Source organism: Pleurodeles waltl, chromosome 6, assembly GCF_031143425.1.
Source record: "Pleurodeles waltl isolate 20211129_DDA chromosome 6, aPleWal1.hap1.20221129, whole genome shotgun sequence".
NCBI lineage: Eukaryota > Metazoa > Chordata > Amphibia > Caudata > Salamandridae > Pleurodeles > Pleurodeles waltl.
In genome coordinates this window covers 898,161,020-898,186,060 of record NC_090445.1, presented here as the reverse complement: position 1 = coordinate 898,186,060, position 25,041 = coordinate 898,161,020, and the positions used below count along the sequence as shown (strand labels likewise).

Below are 25,041 nucleotides of genomic sequence, written 5' to 3'. Positions count from 1 at the left end.
TTAAGTATAGTGATGAAATAGAGACCTTTGAACCTTTCCTCCGATATCTGGCATGGAGGAATTTATTCATGCTCAGCAAGTAAGTATCTAGTTCTGCCACCCACTGGCAAACAATTAGCACAAATTAGATATGCACATGCTGTTTCTGCATGTACCTGACTGTGACTGCGTCACTGCACAACCTCTGGGTCACCAACATGCTGGCAACCACACACAACTTTAGAATTAATTGATATTAGAATGGCCAGAGAAAAGAAACGAGTCACATTAAATGAAACCACATTTGTGTGAAAAGGTAGGCAGTACTCAGGCTATGGATAATAATTCAAAGTATGCAACTTTTCATTAACACGTGTATCATGAAGTGAGGGAGAGATTTCGTAAGATTCCGATATTGCTGTTGGATGTGGTCACATAGATCAAGTGCCACCTGTCCTAAAAACTATAACTGTTTCCTCACTGCACGCGGAGCCTTTAATAGAAGTCTATGATTTCAGGTGAGCCGCCATGTTCTCTCTGAATCACTGGACAAGAGTGGGGTTGCCTACCTTCAGTGACACTCGTCCCAGCCAGTATTATTAAGGTGGGCTCCCTTCCCTGCAAGAAGAACGAAACAGCCTTAATGGCCCTATTCAGAAACATTTCCCTTTAACAGGCGGTGATAGTTTTGATACATTGATCAAGCTGGGTCTCTCTTTGATCTTCAGTAATTTTGTTTTCTGGAACGGACTAGAACACTGCCTTTTCAGTACCAACCACTGTCAGCTCCTTATGCTGTCACTCACTTGTCTGGGCTCTTTTTATGAAAACGGCACAGGTTAATGCGGTGCTTGCCTGTTAGCAATCCAGTATTTCCTTTTTTTCGTATGCCTTGTTTCCTCAGACTCCAGATCACTGTTCGCACAGCTTAGAAAGCATTCTTCACTCTTCTGTTTTCCTGGTAACCGTCTGTCTATGTTTTCTTTCTAGTCCCCGTACTAAATTCCACGATCCTATAAGTTGATGCATGCATTCCCTATATAGTTACTCTTTCAGCTTATTGATAGTTAGGTTCCTGCTTGCCTGATTAGGCTTTTTGCTTTTTTTATTGCTGTGGTGTCATTTTTTGTGTGTATGTTAATTGGAGGCATTCGTATCTTCCAGGATTGCCTCTCACTGTTCATGTTTGCCTACTTAGCCCTGCAGCAGTTCTACTTCTCTATGTGGCAACTTTGACCAGTTTCGCAAATTTTGTGTGGTATTGCTTGTGTGTTAGACACTGATATTAGCCCTGCCATATATGTCCCACTTTGAGTTGCTAAAGCACCACTGTAGAGTAAACGCTGTGGTAAATTTCAGCCTACTTGCCAATATGTTGTTGCTGGTTAGCTTCCATGTAGCAAGCCCAGTTTTTCCTAGCTGTGTTCTATCGAAAACTGGTTATATTTAGTGTAGGTAGTCTCTTTCCGTTACCACCCTCCATTTGCCCTCTCAAACCCACTCACTACTCTATGAGGCAGACCCTTACAACCTGATTTAATATCTACCTGCTACTGTAATAGTTCCTATCCAGTTCTCCAACGTATGCAGCTAAATTTCTTCTAGCTTGTTCCAAAGATGGCTGCCCTTATGGTCACTGTAATGGAAAGGTGGAACTCTTCACTTCCTCGCCTACTGACAGCCTATACCAGTGCATTAAAAATCCATATTCAAGACCCACTAAATCATTAATAGAAAATGTTAAGCCAAGGTCCGCTGCTTGCTCTCCAAGAATTCAACCAATACTTCTTTAGGGTATTCTCCGTGCTCCAGAAACTGTTGCTGGCTCTGACTGAATCTCCAACTGTAAATTCAGGAAAATACGTCACGCTTTCTGTGTGCCAGAATACGGACCTCCATTTTGAACAGGCTCAAATCCAACCAGTGCTTCACTGGATTTTAATCTCAGGCATGCAAGTAATCTAAAGACCTACTGGAGCTGCTGAAGACTAAATTCATTGGTCTGCAGCAATTGCTCCTTTATATCGTTTGCAACAGAATCTTTGTTTTGTAATGTAGGTGGATTGTAGTGAAATCCACTTACCACCCCTTGATTGCTTCTATCATTGGTCTCATGCCACAATCCCTTGACGGAAGACGGGCGCGGGGGCGTAACACTTTCCTTCTTTTTTCACAAGTTTAAGGCACAGGCAACAAGAATGGCATGCCATGTATGTACAAAATCCATGGTTACATACTTAGGCTTAAACATGTCCAATTACAAGATCTATTGACCGGTTTTAACACTGATAATCTGCTTGTAGTAAAAAATCCACAAAGACACATTTACCGCTTGAAAGTGGCTAATGCTTCACTCTTCACTTGTAACTCATGTTCCTATTTATCTCCTTCCCTAAAACCATCAATGTCTGCAACAGGAGCACATTGGGGTAGCAGGCCCCTTGCAGGAGTATGGCTGTACTGAGCACAATGGGTGCTTATCCACAGTGATCCTGGACTGTCCGACTCTACGAACAAGATGTTTCTCCTCCTCAGATTAGGAGACATGACAATCCATGCCACTCTTGCAGATAGACTAAATGTCAGCACACCTGCTACTGAAGGGATTAAACTGTGTGCAGTTGGTTCACCGCTGAATTTGAATCTCCTCCATTTGTATTATTTCCCTTAGTGACCTAATTTGGGGTATGATAAGTCAACAGTACACATCATTAAAATGTCCAGCAGACGGAGAGTATGTGAAACTTCAATTCTTTGCTCTCTGTGTGGAAATAGTGGTGCCGCCAATACTAACTAAACTCGAAGTTCAGGCAGGAGTCCTTCTCAATGAAATTAATAGACTAAGCTCAAATGTGTCAGCTGTATGCTGTGGACCACACAGCATGTCAGGTGAATAGACAATATACATGATTATCTTCAAAGAAGAAAAACGTTGCTACCCACAGATGCGAAAAATAGAAAATGGGACAAGTCAATGAACGACTCTTTCTGTTTGAAACAGAAGTAGAACACAACTTTTGCAGTCGTGTGGAACTGCTTGGAAAGCCCACTGCTTCTCAGTCAGTACAAAGTCAAACATTAGGGCTCAGTTCTTCACATGCTACACATGAAACAAAAAGACAACCAAATTGTGTTCTACAAATGGGGACATGGGGGGGGAGACTGTAAAGAAGTCTCCCCCCCGGGGAAATTTGGAGAATGGTGTGGTCCTTGGGCTGCAGTCGGCGCTGGTTGGGCTATGTTGGGCTTTATTGTAGCCCTCTATTAGCCAGCCATTTTAAGGCGGGCCACCATTTTATAATTGGTGACCCGGTGGCTGGTTGTAGTGCAAGATAGGGTTTTTAGTTGTGCAGGAAGGTTAACTTTTAGTTAGTGGTTAAATTTATAGTAGTAAAGTCACGACGAAAACCTTACTGTACCATGTAGGACGAGAAATTGTTGAGGGCATTGCAGTTGTGGTTAGAGGCAGTGCGCAATGATACAGCAGCTTCGATTATGAAGCAGGAGCGAGAGCAGCTTTTGGGAAGGGCGGCTTGGGGCGTGGCAGCCACTGTGTGGACCTGTCAGCCAGAAAGGACGACGAGCAGGAGGGCAGCATTGGTGTATTGGAGAGGTCACCCAAGGGGAAAAGGAGCGGCCTTTCTGAGAGTGTCAGGAGGGTGGCGGGGGCCTGCGAAATTTCAGCGTTGTTTGGCCTGCCCTGGCAGAGAGTGCTGACCTCTCACTGCTGCCTGGGCCAAGCGAAGAGCTCGGCCAGCAGGCTGAGGAGAGAGCGCCTGAGGTTTTGGTGGCTTGTGGGAGCGCTACTGCTAATGCATGTGCCGCAAGCAAAAAGGGGAGGGGCCTCAAACATTAACACTGTCGGCAGCACAGAATATAGGCTGCCTTCAGACACATTTCAAGAAGGGGGCAAAGGCCTGAAAGGGGATTTGGGGGGCTGTTTTAAGCAGGAAAGGGATAGTTCAGGCAGTGAGGAGAGCTTCAGGTCAGGGGCATAGTTCATGTGGGAGATGTTAGCAGTAGTGTCAGGTCGAGTGTAAGGTCAGATTCAGAGGTTTGTCAGTGGTATCAATTGATAGAGCAGAGGGTAGGAGGAGTGGCGGAATTTAGTGGAGAGAGGGGGCACAGAGACAGCCAATGTGGGGTTGAGTGGTATTCTCAGAATAAGGAGGTCAATCAGTCTTCAGTGTCAAATTTGGGTGGGGCCGTCAGTACATTGGGTTGACAGTGAATATTTATTTAGCACAGTGAGAAGGGAGTGAAGAGGAGAGAATGAGTGAAGAGGATATAGAGGTGCAGTTTTGCGAACCTAAAAGACCAGTTAAAGTTTATGGTAGAACTGTGGTTGGGGTGGAGACACTAGTTAGACTGGAAAGTTTAGAGGTGAGGACACAGACAGGTTTCGAAGTGCCTAGGAAGATGGGGAGGCAGGTAGGTTTGGAGGTAAAGGGGAGGAGCAAGCAGTGGTTCTGACCAGCACGCCGGACAAATTATCATTCATACAGTGCAAGGTGGCGTAGGATGCAGCAGACTCTAGGGAGCTTTGTTCGGTTCCACAGCACCAAGAAGAAGAGATGGCGCGACCCAGGGCGGCCAGCCTGTTGGCAGCGAGGGACATACCGACAGATCACCTATGTTGAGGGGGGAACATCACCAAATACAGGAATAAGCGTCCTGCTCTGTCGGAGCGGCAGGGGAAGTCAAGAGTGGCCTCTCTCGGCAAGAACAAAGGTGTCAAGCTGGTGCACCAGCAGGTAACTGCGCAGGTAAACTTGCAGGCGGGTTCCCCACGGGCAGGCGATTTTACGTTAAATGAAGCAGATGTGTTGGATTAAGATGGAGAGAATGGAGGAGGGTGGAAGTCAGACATTGTGACGCTGAGGAGCAATGGTGGTGTGCAGGGGGGTATCTCATGTTGTGCCTTATGTATTGCAGCATAATATGGTTCACGCGCCAAGAGTTGGTTTGGAGACCACGTCGAGGCAGAGGCAACCGGCAAGACCACTGGCTCAGGAGCGGGCTTCGGCCTTGGTGCCTGGTAAGCCTTTTGGCTTGAATATGCAGGTTAAAAAACTATCAGTTTGGTGTTGAGGCAAAATGGTCACCAGAAAGCAGGGAGGCCCACCTGCAAAAAGGAGTATATGTGCTGTGCACAGGTCTCGGCACAGAAGGTAAAGAAGTGGGTTTAGAGGCAAAGGGCAGGAGACATCAATAGCGGGCAGGGGCAATCAGTTAGGCTTGTGCAAAAAACACAGGTGACACAACAGGATCAGGTGAAAAACTAGAGAGTAAGGAGATTAAGGTAAAGAACTTGCCCTACATGGGTACTTATAAACCATTGGGGCATATTTGATGGCTTGCACAAAAGAAAAGATTTGGAAAGGAAAGACGAAGAAATGTTAAAATTGCTACATAGAGAAGTAAGGGCAAAAGAGTGTTCAAAGAAGGAAGAACATGAACTAGCAAAAAGACTGAATGTGCTGGTTACGATCGAAAACTGGACAGAGGCATTCCTGATATATGCCAGCAAGAAATATCCTGAATGCTCTGTTGCGTTATTCAAGTATATGGATGTTATTCGTAAGCATACATCAACTATGGTGCCTATGCCTAGGTGCAATACGACGAGGAGTTAAGGGCGAGGGTGGCAGTGGACCCCGAAGTACAGTGGGGGGAGATTGATGCCGACCTATGGCAGCACATGATGGGACCAGCTAACATCGGCAAGACAGTATTTACGGCAAGAGGTTTGCCCATAGTATGCAGGTGCTTTCATGGCTCCCCCACTCGTGGGGTAGTGGGGTCAGCATTCACAATCCCAAACCTCCAGCTTGACCCCTTTTCACGTTGGGGCATGCCGGGACTTTAACAAAGGAACATGTATCAGGGAATACTGCAAGTTCAGACATGAATGCTCAAAATGTGGGGGGAGATACGCGTTGGTCAACTGCTTTGGCAATTCCCACAGCACAACAGTGGGACAGTGGCAAGCACAGCAAAGTGGGTTCAGCTCACAGTCAAGCCATGGAACTAGCTTCAGGGGAGGTAGGGGCGGTCACAGTACTGTGGGGGGGAGGGATCCTACGCCAATTGATGTTGACCGGATTTAATTCTGGTTGGATTTAGATGACAAAAACGACAATGCTAAATTACTGTGAGAGGGTTTTTCACTGGGTTTTTTGTTGGAATACCAGGATCCTAGGGCATGAATATGGGTGACAAATCTGAAGTCAGTGAGTCAAAATAGGCTTGTGCTGCATGACAAGTTGGATAAAGAATTTCGGAAAGGTGGGATGGCAGGCCCCTTTTTGGACTGGCCATTGGATGACTTGATTGTCTCACCAACTGGAGTTGTCCCTAAAATGAAAAAGGACAATTTAGGCTGATCCAGCATTTGCCATGGCCGGAGGGTCATTCAATTAATGAACTCATCCTGACTGACTTGGTGTCTGTCTCTTATTCTTCAGTGGATGTGGCAATGCAGTTGGTAGAGCAGGTTGGACAGGGGACATTGATGGTGAAGAGTGATATAAAGTCAGACTTTCGCCTACTGCCGGTACATCCTTCTGACTTTCAGCTCCTCGGGTTAGAGTTTGAAGGTAGCTGGTATGCAGATAAGGCTTTGCCAATGGACTGTTCTATTTCTTGTGCTTTATTTTAGACTTTTAGCGCATTTTTGCAATGGCTTTTCACTCATGTAACAGGGCATAATCTTATCACACATTATTTAGATGATTGTTTTCATTGTAGGCAAGAGCGGATCACAAGATTGTCATTACATGTTGGGAAGCTTTTAAGCAGTAATGGCAGACGTGGGAGTGACTCTGGCACCGGAGAAAATGGTGGGCCCGTCTCAGATATTTTCATTTCTAGGTATAGAAATTCATTCAGAAACAATGTTGGCAAGACTGCCGGAGGACAAGAAAGTAGAAAGGAGATTATTAATGGAGGAGATGTTGAGGAAACCGAAAGTGACAGTAAAGGAAATACAGATTTTGCTTGGCCATCTTAACTTTGTTTGCAGATGGTTCGAGCTGGAAGAGCTTTTTTTAAGGAAACTGGGTATCTATTTGCAAGGAAAGGATTACCCCACCATCATGTTTGCCTGCAGGCGGGGGTAAAAGAAGATTTGAGGATGTGGTTCTTCTTTTTGGAATCCTTTAATGGTATTCCATTGTATACATGGCAAGATTTACAATGGGAGGCACAACTTTTCTTGGCTGCGGCAGGCGGCTGCGGATTTGGCATCTATTGGCAAGGCAAATGGAGTGCTGAGGAGTGGCCATCACATTGGGCTCATGGGGGACGGAGTATTACATTCCTGGAGCTATTACTAGTGGTGGGGGCACTAGTGTTGTGGGGGACAGCCTTGGCACAAAAGCGAGTCCTACTTTGAGATGACGATTTGGCTATGGTGCAGGTTATCAATTGTCAATAGACAATCCACGAGGGATCCCCAAGTCCTGAAACTTTTGAGGGTTTTTGTTTTGGGTTGCCTCAGACATGATATTGCTTTTCATGCTATACATGTGCCAGGTGTGGACAATGACACTGCAGATGCTTTGTCTTGTTCGCAGTGGAGGAGATTCCATGGGCTGGCCACTGAGACGGATCTGGTTCAGATGCAGATGCCAACAGAGCTCTGGACGATAGCCGACAGCGGATGTTACAACTGGTTTCGAATTCCATAGCAGTGTCTACCAGGTCAGCATACGCCCAAGCATGGGTAGAATTCCTGAATTGTGGGGCGAGCCGCAGGTGTCAGGCTTGGGATAGGGAGGAAGATGTTGTGCAGTACATATCGAGCTTGATTGGCAAATGGCAATCAAGGATTACCATTGCGGGGAAAATTGCAGGCATCGCCTTTATGGGTAAAATGCTTTGGGGTTACCATCCGTAGATAGGGCAATTGGGTAGGAGAATATTAGAAGGTTGGGCTACAGAGATAGGACCAGTGGGGAAGAAAAGGGAGCTGATATCTTTGTTCCTCCTGGGGCAACTCATTTGAGTTCTCCCCGACATTTGCACAAATGCAGAAGAAGCATTACTATTTAGTACACTTATGTCTTGTATGTTTTTTAGGGTGTTTAGGGTTTCCAAATTGGTAGGTAAGAGATAGGGGATGAATTTGGCCTGGGGGGATGTACAGTTTGACAGGCAGGGCTTATACTTGTGGGTGCATAAGTCAAAGACAGATCAGCGAGGCCAGGGGACTGCAAAGAGTTTGCGTGAGTATCCAGTCAACAATATCTGTCTTGTCCCATTAGGGAGGCAGCTTCAGGCTTCCCGGGCACAAGGGGATATAGGGGCTTTTGTTCACAGCAAGGGGAGCCCAGTCACAGCGCATCATGTGCTGGCTGTGCTCATTAAAGCTTAGCGGAGACTCTGTAAAGATGGGTCATTTTTTGGAACACATTCTTTTCGTATAGAGATGGCCACGGAAGCAAGCAGGCGGGGATGGGTGAGGGAGAGAATCATGCAGGCATGAGGTGGAAGTCACAGTGTTTTTGTACATATGTAAGGACTACGGACGGTGATTGCTGAGCCAGTCGCACCACCAAGAGAATGTTTTTGTTTATTTGTTTATTTTACAGGAACAGTCTGCGGCCTGTCTGTGCTGGCCTTGAAAATCTGGATTGTGGGACAATCCTTTATTAAGACGGCTGAGAGACAGGCGCAAAAAAAAAAACACTTTGGACTGCAATTAGGTTTGGACAGCCAGTTTTATCACCTGCGCTGGCATGGGAAAGGTGGTATGTTATGGAGAGAATTGTTACCCTGCCTGAATGGTTTATTGCAGAGGAGCATATGCCCAAATGTGTTATTATTATACTTGGGACAAAATGACTTAGTCAGACTCAAAGGATTAGCAGTGATTAAGCAAATGAAAAAGGATTTAAAAGGTATTATGGCATGGTTGCCATATTGTATGGATAGCATTTATGCTCAGGAGAGCTTGGCGTGGGGCCCCTCGCCAGGCAGCCATTGAGAAAGCAAGAAAGAAGCTTAATAAAGAAATGCAATTTTTTTGAGAGAAGCGGATTGGGATCATAGAACATGGTGACATTAAGTTTGAAGACAGAGAGTTTTTCAGGGGTGATGGAGCACACTTGTCCTGCATGGGCCTCTATTTATTACAGGTAAGAGAGATGTTCACAGCTACATTTAAGTTATAGAGCCTCCTAGTGTTAGGGGGGGCAGGAAAGTCCCTTTAAGAACTTGTCCTGGGCGGCAGGTGGAGGACAGTTTATCCTCAATTTGTTCAGTTCATGGTTGGGCTTTGGCCAGGGCAGGCTGGAGTGACTGGGGTACATAGGACCAGATACGGATGGGACAGCTTTTCAAGCTTGGTTGCAAATGTTATGCATTCAGCGGTTTACAGGTTTTACAATATCTAAGTGCTGTTATGGTTGAAATGAGTTAGGACCAAAGGTGGGAAATTTGAATTGATAATGGTTGGGGCAGGGAGGGTACTTTAGGGTAGGGTATGGAGGTTATAGGAGAGGTTCATGTATAGTGAGGTTGTAGTTTTGGAAAGCTAAGGCCAGGTTTGTTGTTGCGATTGTGCACCTAAGCCAATAAGCCAATAAAAGCGGCCTTTTTCACACAATTACTCGCAATACGCTTGCAGTGCATCCTATTCCCCATTACACTTTGTTGCCATGCTTCTTCTGTGGCACTGCATGGATTGAGTTAAGACAGATATTGGCAAAAATCAGTGAAAGAAAGACAATGGATTTAGTCACTAGAGAAATAGGTCCTGCAACGTGTACAGTGAAAGTAAGTCTCAAGAGAAAGGGGAGTCTTAGATCCCGAGTGACGAAACTGTCAAAATGGAGGGATTGTGGGTCTGTGATGTCAGAACGTCTGTCCATCTAAGAACCTGATTGTGGGCCTGTGAGGACAGAAAGTCTGTCCATCTAAGGACCTGATTATAAGTGCCCAAGAAAATTGTGATTGCCGAACAAACACCGATTTGAGCAGGGATTGAAAGTATAATCTGTGCCATGTTTACTGCATAGGAGAACACCATTCATTTAATGTTGTCATGCCAATTGTGCCTGAATTTAAAGATTGAAAAATACCTGTAAAATAACAACTTGTGTCCGATTTTCAAGCAAAACGCAGGACAAGCAATACTTATCACATCCATAAATTTCGAACACCTCAGAGTCAGATTTTATCAGATTGAATAATTATCCATGGCATACCCATGTGCACTCGATTATGACGTAAGTAGGGAAAGAAGAGCTCCTGTGCATCTAGGGCAGTTAACCGGACTTCAGATGTACTCCAGAGGACAGCACACTTACTCGCAGGATTTGTCGGGTCAGTGTTCTTCAGTGTACTTGGGCAAACCTTGTGAATACCTTTAATCAGGACAGTTGCTTCTATTACTACACATCCTAGCTTGGTAGCTGGCAAATACATTCCCAGGAAGATGCATTAAACGAGCAGCTCCCAATAAAGCAAAGCTCCAGATACATCGAGGGATTAAGGCCGTCAATAAACTGCAGAGATGAAATCAAGGGATCCATCCATTGAGGTTGATTGGGAAGAGGCAACTGTCTTCCAGTCTGCTCGGTCTGTCTGGATTTCCTTTCACAGTGAACACTTAACAATGAATCCAGGGGTGCATCCTGTTTGGGTGAAGGCTGTGTTCTAGCCAGACATTAGTGCAGAGTTATCACTGCTCACAGAAGGCTCGTCTGAGCTAAAACACTTGGAAGGCACTTTGGGGGTCATTCTGACCCTGGCGGCCGGTGGCCGCCAGGGCCACCGACCACGGGAGCACCGCCAACAGGCTGGCGGTGCTCCCGAGGGCATTCTGACCGCGGCGGTTCAGCCGCGGTCAGAAAGGGTAAACCGGCGGTCTCCCGCCGGTTTACCACTGCCCGTTGGAATCCTCCAAGGCGGCGCAGCTTGCTGCGCCGCCGAGGGGATTCTGACACACCCTACCGCCATAGGGGGTGTCGCGGGGCCCCTGGGGGCCCCTGCAGTGCCCATGCCAATGGCATGGGCACTGCAGGGGCCCCTGTAAGAGGGCCCTGCTTGTATTTCACTGTCTGCTTAGCAGACAGTGAAATATGCGACGGGTGCAGTAGCACCCGTCGCACCTTCCTACTCCGCCGGCTCGATTACGAGCCGGCTTCATCGTGGGAAGGACGGTTTCCCCTGGGCTGGCGGGCGGCCTTTTGGAGGCCGCCCGCCAGCCCAGGGGAAACCTCAAAATACCCACCGCGGTCTTCCGACCGCGGTACGGTATTTTGGCGGCTCCCGCCGGGCGCGCGGTGACCGCGCCCGGCGGGAGTCAGAATGACCCCCTTTGTGTCTCCAGGCTATGGGGAAAAGGACTAGGGCAGTAAGCAGGTCCTTCTAAATTCAGGAGAGCCTGTCATGTGTCACTGAAGGGGCTGTAACGCCATTCTTCTCCTAGATATACCACTTTATTCCAATGACCACTTCCAAATCACTATGTTTGGTCTACGGTTACTGAAATGTTGACCAGCCCCTCACGGGGCCACGGGGTTAGATTGAATCGGTAAATGCACACATTCATTTGAATAATCCATTACACTTCAAGCGCCCAGGTGCGATGTCTCTTGCAAAGCCCTGCACGCATTACAAAAGGGCTGTGATCGGCTAACCTAAACCACCATGGTGACTGTTAGTGAAAACTGTATCAAAACACAGCTTTAGAAACACATTGTGTTTGTTTCAGAGATGGAATAGGGAGAAAGGCAAAAACCTACGGAGAAACAGCGTTAGAGCAGAAGACTGGACCCAAATCAGCAAGAGACCCGACATTACCATTGACATATCATATCAGAAATTTCAGAATGAGTCACAGTGTTGGTGAAGTGATAAGGGCTGCACGTTAGTGCAAAAAAGACAAAAAAAATCAAGTACAAGGCGAGCACAGGGAACACAGATAGAAAGAAGCACGCAGTCCGAACCTGTTCTAACGCAATGCCTAGAGTGAAACTACTGGGGACTGGCAGTATCGCCGAGCACGTATGCGAGGAAGTAATCCGAAGCCTACCTCTGTGTGAGCACAGCTGTCTGCCGAATATTCTTATGTAACGTGATGACTCCCTCTGAAAATGCCAACAGTTATTCAGTAAACACAAATGTTTAGATGCATGTTTGTTTGTGGTATTGGATAGCGTGAACCTCGCCAAACAGCAGCATGACAACTTCAGCCACATTGCACGCGAAATGGGAAATGTTAAGGGATCTGTAAATAGAGCGCTCAGCCTGTCCAGTGGATTACTAAAAAACGGGAGGGAAAGGGATCAGCGCGGCTCGTTCCGGTGATTGGCTGGACCTCGTTACACACAATCCAATCCATCCCGGCGCTAAGCACCTGCGGAGAGCAGGCTCGAGTGAAGCTCACTAGCTTCAAAACCAGGTCTCCAGAACCGGCGCAACTGGAGAAGAAATGATGGCAGCATCAAGCCAGGACTGGGTGGCTGCAGTGGAAACGAGAGAACAGCAACTGGGTTATCAACTAGTTAGGAAATGGAGCAAAGAACTTTTTTTGGAGAAAAATATAAAATAGCATATTGGATCCCCGATTTAGTCACGCTTATATTGTGTATTGCCCTCTGCAGAAATATTCCCTTTCGTGGTTGCGGAATTGTGTTAGGCTGTAGACACACAATTTAGGAACGTCTGGAAACGTGCGCATGCTGGTAAAAACAGTTAGAAGCTCGAAACAATGTGCGCGGTGAGGGGGTAAACAAGATGCCCTTCAATATGTCACCTGCAATTACAATATCGCAGGGGCCCTCGCGGGACCAGATCACACGGCTCAAAGTGTTCATTTAAACGGAGCGTTTCCCAAACCGTGGAAAAGATAAACAGTTTGTTCTCTTCGTTTTGGAGTAACCACTGGGTGGCGCGCCCTCCCTTAGTAATGAAACGAAATCAAGGAATTGCCGTCTGGATTTCGTGCAGTTTGTGAGGTGACTTCGTGGTGTAAGCAGCTATTGTATTAGTGCTCAAACCGTACCTCTGGGTTTTTTCAAATACATCAAGTTCCTATTGTCGAAGACTTCAGCAGTGCCCGGACCCCGGAAGTCGAGGAGACTGCTAGCGAAATCTTGCAGCAGATGCCCCACAACGGCGGATCGTGTACCGGGGAGCTTGCAGAAGAGAAGCGAGAGCGATGCATCGCAAGGGAACTTCGCTCGCATTTAATTGGTATTTCTGAGCCGAGATAAGGTAAGCTCTGCGCAGGGGCGCTTGCAGCGATGCGTTTAGTGCATACAGTGCAGTGGCATGCTCTGACCGCAATGGAATCTTACTGATAATCCTCATCGTTGTAGATGCATATGGGAAAGTCAGATTGTCAATCAACTGGTTGGCTGTATTCATGCTATGTACCGAGGACAGATGCGCACTGATGTCCTGCAACTTTGACGACGGACCCGTGACAAGGCGGAAAAACACCTCAACGGGCGCACCGATGCCATGCAGTGATCGAGGAAGACACCGCAGCGTTGTCCGAAGCCAATCCAAAATAACCCAGTGCGCATTGTAAATACAAGGTCAGAGCAAAATATGTGCCAGCCCTGGTCCTTTACAAGATTAAAAGACCCGAGCCCGGCCTAGTTACTTCTGAGTAAGTGAAATAAAGGACCTGCAAGCAATGTGAGGAAATGTGCTCGTTCAGCTTGTACTGCCAAACGGGAGATAAACCTGAACATTAAAATACACTTTATTATAGTGTCGGCTGTAGCATTGCCGTGCATTGCTTCCAACCTGCTATTCAATGCTTTGTATATCATGAAAGTGTAATGTCATACTTGCTTCACATCAAAGCATCTAAAATGGCATGCAGATTACATCGAATGCGTGACTCAGGCAGCCCAGGTCTGTCTGATAACAGTGCAATCTCGGATTCTGCATGAAGTTGCCTATTTACGCCAAGGGGTGTCGGGTGAAGGGGGCAGGAATGGGGTCCCCTTTCTACCGTTGGGGCATTTTCTATTGTCTATGACCGTAAACATTCTAGAGGTGTACCGTTAATACGATAGTATTCAGTAATAGCCTTTTTTTCGAACAATCGACGTGTTAGGAACGAAATCTAGCAAGTGGGCATCCTGAGGGCTTTAGATGAATAATTTATCAGTAATATTACGAGGAAAAATCAGTTGCAGGACACTGTGACACCTGCAGGCGGTTGTCCTGCGAAGCCCGGCCCCCAGCATCGACTGCACTGAATGTGAAACGAACCCTCAGGTCTTGTCATTGGGACTGAAGCGCCACAATATTAGGACTTCAACACCATCCCAGGACAGAACAAAACTCATAGGAAGCCAGAAGCAGAAACTTCCGGAAAGGACCGTATTTTTGTCCTTTTACGGACCAGTAATGAACGGCCCGACACTGCGACCACAGCAAAGCAATAAAACCACCCCTCGGCTGCGAGCAGCAACATAACTTCGATTTATTTCAGGAGCGTGGTCTGTAGGCCAGCGATGGCTCCCCTGCCTGTTGACAGACAGCCGGGAGCGCGTGCTGCGCCGCCGTCCACAGCTGAACGGCCGACGGGAGCCAAAACAAGCCCGAATTCCTCTCAAAGTCCCGCGTCACCCGGGACTGCCAGCGAAGGCTCTCTAATAATATGCACTATTTCATGACAAAAACCATAAGGGCCCTAGCGACTGGAATCCCTTCAACTAAACACGGTTGTCAAGATGCACACGGTCACTGAGACGCTCGTCGAGGTCCTGCTCGCTTTACTGACAGGTTTAATAGCTGGACGCGTCATTAATAGCTGCACGACCGTCCACTTAGCACGAGTCAGGTGGCTGTCTCCTCGGTGACAGACCGCAGTAAATATGTGGTTTCCAGAATAGACATCCTTGCTACTGCATGGTGTATCAGTCGTGACCAAAATGAGGCCATTTCACTGTTATCAGAAATAAAGGTCTCCAGTCAGTTGACACCACTGAGGCAGATCGTGCATCTCCAAAGAAATTACACCTTAAAATGACAAACACGCTTCAGATGCTGCCATTCCCCCACTGGGAATAAGCACAGATGCCTTTGACAGCTCTGCTGGGTGTTTTGTTAACATACTGTCCCAGGCAGAACACCCGCCCCCAACAAAAGACGAGATTATAGATGTATTTCTTGTACTAGGAAATTATTCAAGGTGCAGCAGCCGAGAGACTTTACACAAGACTGCACGGAAAGAAACAAGTTAGTTATCGCGAAAGGTGGACGCAGTTTTAAACGGCCCCACAATTCCCATTCCCTGCTCTGGGTTCCTCATTAGGCTAACAAGCATCTGGGTTCGTCTCTGTGGTGAGCAGCTTAACTATTTCGCTATCAAGTAGAATTAATCTGCCGATACTGGAATACTGTATACAATGAAATGTGCAGTATCGTGAACTTTCATTCTGCACATGGTACACTCAATAATCTAAGCCCAACTGATGCAGTGCTACATTTCTAGCTGAGATTGGATGCGTGCCACTTACGATGGCATCCCACTAGCTAACCGTAGGCTAGTGATGGATTGTGGATTACTAATATTTTTGATGTCTAAAGTGCACACAATTATAATATGTGCAGCTGATGGTTCTTGTTCTGGGCACATGACAAATATTTAAAAGTATACCATGACAGGTCAATTCCAAACTGCTTCTGATTCGCCCAATGAGACACTGAAACGCACTACAAATGATTCAGGTGCCAGGTTTACGCCCAGAGATGAGAGCATCCTTTGGACGGCCCTTTAGAAGGGCAGAGCAGTTCCTCAGTCAGCCTCTGGGAGCCACGTTAAAGCCAGGCAGGTCTGAGTAATCAGAAGAATCATGCAACCCTCAGGCAAAATGATGCATCTGTACCAGTGTGGAAATGCGATCCACGCTACTAACAATCATCACTGAAACAGGCCTCGACCCAAGGGTCGCTCCTCTAGTACACAACATGTTCAGTTACATTTGACCTCCAGCGACAAGGGAGTTCACGTGCTGGTAAACAATGTCACCACTTTAAAAACTGCATGCCAGCTTTCCGAAGCATAACATCCTATGCTTTGGGCTCGGTAAAAGTACAGGGGCATGGATAAGGGCGAGGTTAAGTTGCTGATTGCAAAACCGGGAGACAATGTGTTCTATGTCAGGATTTCCATTTATTAAGAAAGTGAGATATATTGGCCAAATGACCTTCAACCTGTGTCATAGAATGCGCATCTGATTAAAAACACTGGTTGTTCAGGCAGAAAGACTGCATATGCAGTATATATGAAACACGAATCCGTTGTTGGTCCGAATAATGTATAATCATCAGTGTCTGTATGTCTTTATATTAACTAGTATATTGCAGGTTTTAACACGACCTTGGTTAATAAACCATCAAAACGTGCAGTAAAGGAAGGGCAGTTGATGCAGTTTACAGATAGTGAGTCTTATCCACGTGTGCATGGTCTAAAGAAGTGTGTCCGGTGGGCATATTATAGATACAAGGATGTACAACCCATCCTGCGCCCACAAAAATACATCTAAGCAGAAGCCTCAGACTCACATGCATCATACATGCGTTCATATGTTTATGGTGCATCATTCCACTTTTGAATTTGTCAAGAAATGCTGTTAAAAGGAGATGGGGTTTTAACAATCCTTAACAACGATCACAAAACGACATATAGGTCTAACGTTATGCGGCTCAATATTTAGTAAACGTTGCATGTGACCTCGCAGTGGTGTGGCTAAAGAGATAGAAGCATGTTCTAACAAAGTTCAACACAATTTCACAAAATATAAAACAATGTACATCTTACAATGAATTGTGGAGATCAAATCAATAGTAAGAAAGCGAGGCTAGGTATAATGCAAATCCTTTGTGGAAAACAATTGTTTGTGTCGTCCCGTTGTCTTCAGCATTGATCAGTACACCTTGCTCACCTCTCACTTATTCAGTTTAGAAACAGCCAAACAAAATGCAACCATGCATGTTTCAACTGCCTTTTGGTACATTCATTTCTACAACATCTAGTTATACCCAACACTGAGTTTCTAGGTACAGTTAATTGTAAATATGAATTGGTATGATGCTCTAGTTTGTTCTGGCAATACATTAGGCAACAAAGCATGTGGGTTGGGGGCTCTGACGATTAGGTGTGCAGTTTGTCCAAGCACGTAGCATTTGCATTAAGATAAACACCATGGGGTTTCCTATAAAATGCAATAAAACGCAACAGATGTGAAAAGGTAGATTGGTTTTGAAAACTGGATCAGAATTCCTTCATTGGGACAGAGAAGTCCTTTGGCATAGATCACTAGTGCATACCCAGAAGTAATTCTGTCATTTTTTCAGCTGTATTTTAATAAATGTGTGTTAATTGCAGCATAGTAATCCTGAGAAGGGGACATGAATCTTAGTGATCTATACTCTCAATTGGATTATCGATTGAGGAAGAGAGTTACAAGGCACCATACACTAAATGTTAGACTGAAAAAAACCGCTTAGCTTACTGGTATGTTGTGGTTGAGTATAGATTTACAACATGTTCACTCATTAACAGTATCACATACGGTATACAATGGCTTATGATGCTCATGAGGGACCAATGGGTCACAGTATGAAAGGAGGTGGTCTTGCCTTGTTGCATAGGACCAGGCTAACTATGAGAATTTAGAGAATTTATAACCCGGATCGACAGGATGTAACAGATATGGCATTACTGGGCCGTGTAGTGCAAATTTTATTCGATGAGCATCAAACAGAAGCACATCTGCTGATGTCTTCTGAGTAGAACAGTCACTTCATCACGTTAGAATTTTGTAGAAATGTGAAGCAGCAAAACCAGAGACGTTTAAAGGCATGGGCAAAGTAGGCTCTGGCCCAGGGCCCAGTCTTCAGGAGGGCCTCCTCGTTGAGCCAGCTCTGTTCTACAGAGAGTCTTGTCCTGATGACATTAAACAATTCCTAAACAGATTGTTTTAAATACCCTTTTCCTTTAATGTATTTCGGGTGATGTGTGGGAATTTATTACAACCATTTTGGAGAGAAATGTTCTGCTTATGTTTAATGCAACATCCACAGAACAAGTTTCTTTCAGATCAATACAGGACCTCACATATCAGGATGGTGTCATAAAGATTATTTCCAGTAATGTTAGTGAGCTGCTGCTGTGTTAACATTTTGAACCACACACACATGTCCATGAATATTAGACGTAAACATTTAGAATTTGGATGAGTGTGCATGTGCACTCTCAGTAACCTGGCCAAAGAGGACATAAAAGAGCTGAAATTGGATCATAAATTGAAAACTGCTCTGAACAGGTGCCCCCAAAAATACATTTGGCCCAGAGCCCCCAACATGCTTACGGTGTCTGGTTCAATTTCAAACATAAGTGAGAATTATAAAACACATGACAAAGTGGATTTATTTAAAGATGGATGCCAACTATGAACCTGTAACTTTGATATAAAAAGGTGCACACAACATTAATAAAAAATGTCTGAGATACCCCATTTTCTATTTCATGATAGAGAGTGGATTCATATACAGGAAGTTATTGATCTAATGGGGTTACTGAGAGTAGTATGGCATATTTGGGTTAGATATCAGATTTAAAGGAGGGGAAAACAATGTGGAAGCACTAGATGTATTTGTGGCAGGAATTAGAGAGGACAGCATTCTTTGCAAGAAGTAATAATGATCATAGGATCCAAAATTGATGGAGTACCTTGAAAGATGGTAAGTTTAGAAAGTGGACAGGAGAAAAGAGAAAGCAACATGTATGTTTTAATCTGTGAATATTTTGAGACAGCAAGAATAATTAAAGATTTTGCTGTGGATACTGGAGAGGTGGTCCGCATTTGAAGGGACATTTTTACAACAGACTGTATGAAAAGGCAGTCGAAAATGTTTTCAGGTTGGATGCTTTGTGCATCTGGTAACAGTGTCAACTGGAAGGATGTCTGCTATCTTGAGTTGATTTTAAACTCTGAATTACGATTAAACCAAGAACTACATTCCCTTTAAGTAGTTCGAAACTTAAAAAAATATATATTCTGACAAAGCTCCCACAAACATATTCTAAAAGAAAAACCTCAAAAACAAACCAGTGTTCTGGCTAGTGCAAGCTCTTTGTAATTGTGTCTTATACACGAGGGTAATCACAAATGACCAATCCTGTGCATTTTTGGTCCATCCATATGAAACTGCTGAACGTACGACCACACACTTCCCTGGTGTAGTAACTAACGTGAACATGGACAAACACACTTTAAAAGTGTTCACTCTGTCATTTCAGAAATGCTTGAACCCATGCACCTGTTCATTTAGGCAAGGCCAACCCAACTAAGGCATGCAGAAACCTGAGTCTAAACTTTATTTCAAATATATAGTTTCCATTGGTTTACCACCCTTCTTTATTTATTGCTGTAAAGTGGCAAATTTGTGCCATAAAAGAAGATTGGTATCAAACAACTGAAAGCGCCTTCTTTGCCACAGACTTGGACGTAGTTTGGATCTAGTTAAACATGGATTTAAGGAAAGAAACTCAAATTATGTTAGTCTGTCATCTCCTAGGAATTTACAGACTGTGAAATCACAGTAGGACAATATGTGATGTCTTTTCATGTGAATTGGTACACTAAATATTTAGTAGATACATGATAGAAAAATCACACTACAAAAACAAACTTTAAAACTCAAAATACATGTCGTCTCTAAACATAGTTTCATACAGCCGCTATCTTAAGGCACTATATTCAATACTGCAAAGTACGAAATCACCAATGTAGTTATTAGTGAAGTGTGTGGCTGAAAAATCTACAGAGTGTTGATTAAAAACACATTTTTTCAGTTACTGGAGGCGAGGTTGTACTTCGGCTAATTGTACATGAGTTTAGTGGAAGCTGGCACATGTCCACTGCAGCACTTTGTGGCAGTGAAGCCAAAACGGAGCTGAGGGAGAAGTTATGCCCAGCACTTCTTGTGGTGAAGAGTCAGAACACATTAATACATTTTTATGGCAGCAGCAAGCTGTACAGATATACAATGAAAAAAACATTTTGCCTGCCTACTGGGATTGTGCCTTAGTGGGAAAGTGCTGTATGGCTCCCAAAACTATTTTTGTCCTCAGGGAATAGCTTCTCCTTTGGAAATCAGTTACAAACTTCTTTTGATGTGTCTGTAAATTTCCAATGGTTTGCAACCAACCCCTGTGGTCACAAATCACTAATACATACTATTACCACTTGCTGTTTGGAGGGGAAGCCTTTTTCATGCCAGACCTAATTGTGATTCAAAATTAGCTCCATCTTTTGCTCTAGCCTGTTATTTCTAATATCATTTTTGTCAACTATAGTTCTGACTAGTATTACAGGCTTATCTTACAGCCACATCTAAGTATGCTGGCTTAACAACAATATTAAAGACAATGGGCTCCAGGTCTCCAGAGTCCATCTGGATTGAAGGAAATATGCACTATTCCATGGACGTCAATGAGCAGTGGTACTGAATTACGATGGGCAGCCCAATCAGTGACATTTTCAAGGAGCTCCTGGCTCACAGATGGCTTGTTTTGACCTTCGGTTTGGATTCCAGACATCCCAAACGATTCGTCCGTGGATTTCCAGGGATTGCTCCAAATTAGAAGTAGCCACCAAAGAGATCTGAGCAGGGTACAGTGGGATGCCAGTTTCTGTAGCCCAGACCTTTTCATGAGCAGCCATTGTGCATGGTACACGAAATCTTCATTTTAATCCCTAATCGATCCTGCTAAATTAATGAATCCAATATTGATTTTAAGCTTCAACGAAAAACACTGATCTAAAATTAGAAATGAAACCCTTTTAAAATGTGCTGAGCATGTGGTAGCCCTTTTAACCTTAATACAGATTGCATTTGAATGCTTGAAAATTGAAAAAGAAGCCAAACACTAATATATGCAAGGAACATGACTAGAATATTCATGACATCAAGAGCATATTAGACTTAAGCTACCCATCTAATGCAAAATGCATGCTTTACTGTAAATGTATGTCAGGTATAATTGGCTTATTAAATGTCATAATTCACAATCCTGCAATCTTTTAGTTTCATTGCTTCTATCCCAAACCTAACCGAGCAAGAAGCACACCAAACGAGGTAACTCAGTAGCTCACTGGTTACTTACTAGCTAGTATTCTGAGTCCATTTCTCGCCAGATTCATACCTGTTTAGGGGTACTTACACCCAGACACAGTGAAACTCGGATTTGTAAAATATATTTGGACTAATAATGCTGCCCAAGAGGCCTGATTGTTGTGTTGAAATCAGTAGTTGCATGGCACCCTGAAGGTATGATGAGACGTAAGGAGCACAGGCAGAGAAGGATCCAGAGTAATAAGGATAACCACAAACTCATGAATAATGGACCATTCTCACTACGCACACTCATCCTCTCAGCATGAATCTCTTTTTCAGATGTTTGAAAGGAGTTCTGCCAAGATACTGGCCATGTCCATGTCTGGACGCTGGAGTGCATTTGCAGTGTGAACCTAGCTAGGGAGCAATGGATGGTGTAAAAGGGCAAAGAGGAGTTTGGGATTCATTGTTAGCTACAATGGAGTTTGTGTCATTAGACACGTATATCTAAGGGAGCTGTAATCAATACAATAAAGTGAGGGATGTTAATATGGGTAGAGCCAGCAGGGTTGGAGTGGGACAAAAAATAGGCCCAAGCACCAAAATAACAGTGCCCCCTGCTAGCGAGCCAGATAGCTACAAAACTAGGCTGTCTTTGCAAATCAGACTAGTTTTGAGCTTGTAAAATCACTCTGTATAAGTATTTTTAAGGTACGGAAGACTGCATGTATTTGTGTGTGCTGCAAACAATGTTTGTTGTAATATCAGGGAAATCAGCAGAAAAATCCGGCCCACCAGACCGTAAAACAGGCTCTCAACATGCAAAAACCGGCCCCACACTGGTCTTGGAGACTAGCCCATCCGGCATCGCTTGATCTCTATATAGCCCTGTCTGACTCGAGAGTAAGCAACCCTCTTTTTCTGAAGGAGGAACTACCTAGACGATTATTAGCCCAAATCCTAGTGTGGGAGTATGTCATAAATCCACACATAGACATGAAACAATCAAGGTAGACTTTTGAAAGTTTCTGACCATATCATCTCACTACCATGGTGTAATTGCAGAGACCCCTCAAAAAAATGTTACGCCTTCTGAACAGTACATCATAGTACATCATTAAAATACTGTAGAAAAGAATAACTTCAAAATGAGGATATGGATTACTGGCGAGAAAACGGGTAGGATCCACAAATTAGAATAGGTTTCCAAAAAACATTGAGAAAACATGGTCTCAGTTCAGGAAAAGTGAAGGCATCCCAATGGCACAGCAATGTAATATGTTGTTGTAAAATGTAATGACTAATAAGCTTAAACTGCAGCATACATTTCATTATTAAGGGCTCATGGAACGGGCAATTCGATGATGTTTGGATCTATTTTTTTTTTTAATACATTGTCCTTTGGTTCAAGGCAATGCTGTGGTAGCTACTGGCCCATGAGTGGTAGGTCGCATGCATGACTGGCACAGTCGGAAGCTACCAGACTGCAATACACCTAGTAACTATGGAGTCTGGGAATTCATGTTTGAAGAAGAGCCCCACTGTCTGTACAGAGCTTGCATTTGTGCTTGAAACAAAGTATCCAAATTGAACAGTGCTAGCCAAGATTATCAAAATCCTTCTTTAAAAGACAGCTATTGACAAAAGGGTGACTAGAAGCCAGAAATGCAAAACAAAATTCTACAATAAGAACATTTGTCCCGTACAAAAGGCCACCTGGGTTCCACGATACTGAAGGGTCTGACAGCAAAAGATGAAGATTACAGTGGTCTCTGTGAGTCTGTGAACCCAGTAATTCTGAAGGCTTTCAATGTACGTGCTAAAACGCGGTTTATAAATTAAGTATAAACAGCTGAATATCTGGCTACAACAAATACAGCAGATGAAGAAAAGCAGGATATTCCGGTTTACTCATTGAAGATTTTGCTGACCTAAGTGCATGAGAACTGGTATCCTGGTCCAGTATTGTGGAGAAGCTTTTAAAGCACCTAGTGGAAAGTTTAAAGTCATTGCCTCAAAGCTACTAATGTTTCCAGCCCTCGAGTCACGCAGTGCTGAGTTACGCATAAGCCATACATTCTCTTTCTGGAGGCAAGTGTAAGGAACAAATGCCTACAGCTGAAACCTACTTATTTTAAGTGAGTAAACCAAGAACCGCAGGCCAAAAAGTCTTGATGTTGTAGGCCCTTATACAAGACCAGTAGAACCAGGTGGGTCACAACGTATGCCGCAGTCCTTGTAGGATAGAGGCTGTTGGGTAACGGAGCACTGGTAATTTCCAAGAAAGACCGTACAGATGGGTCTTGCCTTCCCTTTGTACTATTGTCAAATATGACAAAGAGCTGACAGATCAGAATGGCCCCACCAGTCCAAAACTACCAGTAAGTGAAATGTAGATTTGCCAGACACTGTGCGTGCTCACCACCAAGATAAATGTATCCCACATTATTGACAGGATGGACACAGTTTGATATCAATTTGCTACATTCAGGCCATCACCTTAGCCCAGGAGTTCCAAGATGGATAATAGGAACTGGTAGAAGTAAAGAAGGAGGGGTTACTAGAGAAAGGCATTATGGTTATTACATGCATTTACCTCATTTTCTTGGTTATAAGGTTTGGGAGACCTTTGCATTTCCATTTGAATTCAGAACTAGGCATCGACAATTTTCAGAGCAGGATAATTGCTGTCTATTTGTGATCTTAAGCAGTCTAATTTGATAGTGATCTCGATGAAGGGTGTGAAGTAAGTATATTATTGGCGCTTTACACCCTGCTGAGGTAATTTCCATGTGTATGTCTTTAGATAGATTTTACTGCAGGTTATTAAGTAATTCTGGTGAAAACCTTCAGTCATGTATAGGTGAGCTGTGTTCTTTATTTTTCAGGATGAACTATGTTTTATGTATTATAGGATAAGCGGCCTTATTTGTGTGCTGGGTGTTTTTCTATCTGGCTTCTCTTCTGTAATGTGCCTGAATAAGATTGAGTCATGTGATTCCTTCCTATGGGAAAATGCTGTATTTCTATTGGAAAGATGCAAGATTATAAATTAATTTCTCATGAATGACTCTCACCCTATCGCTTACTTTTCATGACGCTCAGACGTTGTTAGATGAAGAACATGACTTACTTCATGACAAGATTACTTCATGCTTTAGTAAGAGTGGATCCTCGCTAGATTTTCTTTTAACAGAAATGCTGTAGCTGAAGAGCTGTGGGCATATTTTGGAAAAGACAGTAGAGTGTCTTGAGGGCCCCATTCACAAAAGTCTAAGAAAAATATCTATCCTCAGACGATTACATCTGTGTGGAGCAAAGTGTCAAGTTTTACTTAGTCACACAGAAGGGCCACGCGTAGACAAGGACATCTACAGCAGTCACAAACTGTAGAGTGCTTAGATTAATAAAATGTCTGTGTGCCAAACTGCAGCAGGGTAAGACGTTCTGCATGAATACATAAAACAGAAACGTCTTTTTGCATATTACATGTTTTGGCAACATTTCCACATTCATGAGTGGAACTTATAATTACAAAATCCCCGAATGAACCATGTTTGAAATTTTACTTTGCTACTCATGTTTTTCATTCTTAAGAGTTTAGCAATGGTGCACAAAAGCCTCTGAGAATCACTTCAGGAGGGGTGGTGAAGATGGTTGGTAATAAATGCCATATTACATTGACAATTCACGCCATAGAATGTACTGAATGTTTCCCTTTAGGGTAACTTTGTAAATACAAAGCCAGACTGAGTTTTTTTTGTTGCTGCTGGTGATATACTCCGGCTGTGATTAACAATGTGCTATGATTGGATGTGCAGCATGAGGTCAAACGTTTCAATGGTAAATTGGTCATGCTTGTAATCTCTGTGTAGGTATCCCCCCATAGAACAGCTGGTGGCAACTTCTGTCCCCCTTTCTGGATATCTGTTTTTAGAGATGAATCTGTGCCCTAAAGAA

The 25,041-nt window shown here is 44.2% G+C and overlaps 2 protein-coding genes across 2 annotated transcripts in view; one reads left to right on the top strand and one right to left on the bottom strand.

The window, feature by feature from the left end:
• DOCK1 (dedicator of cytokinesis 1) overlaps positions 1-25,041 on the bottom strand; it is a 1,072,828-nt gene that overhangs the window by 499,802 nt on the left and 547,985 nt on the right. The gene's annotated exons all lie outside the window — the stretch shown is intronic.
• Positions 11,808-25,041, top strand: part of INSYN2A (inhibitory synaptic factor 2A) — a 118,660-nt gene continuing 105,426 nt past the window's right edge. The window contains exon 1 of the mRNA XM_069239712.1: positions 11,808-13,206. The gene's annotated coding sequence lies outside the window, so the exon portion shown is untranslated. The remainder of the gene's footprint in view (positions 13,207-25,041) is intronic.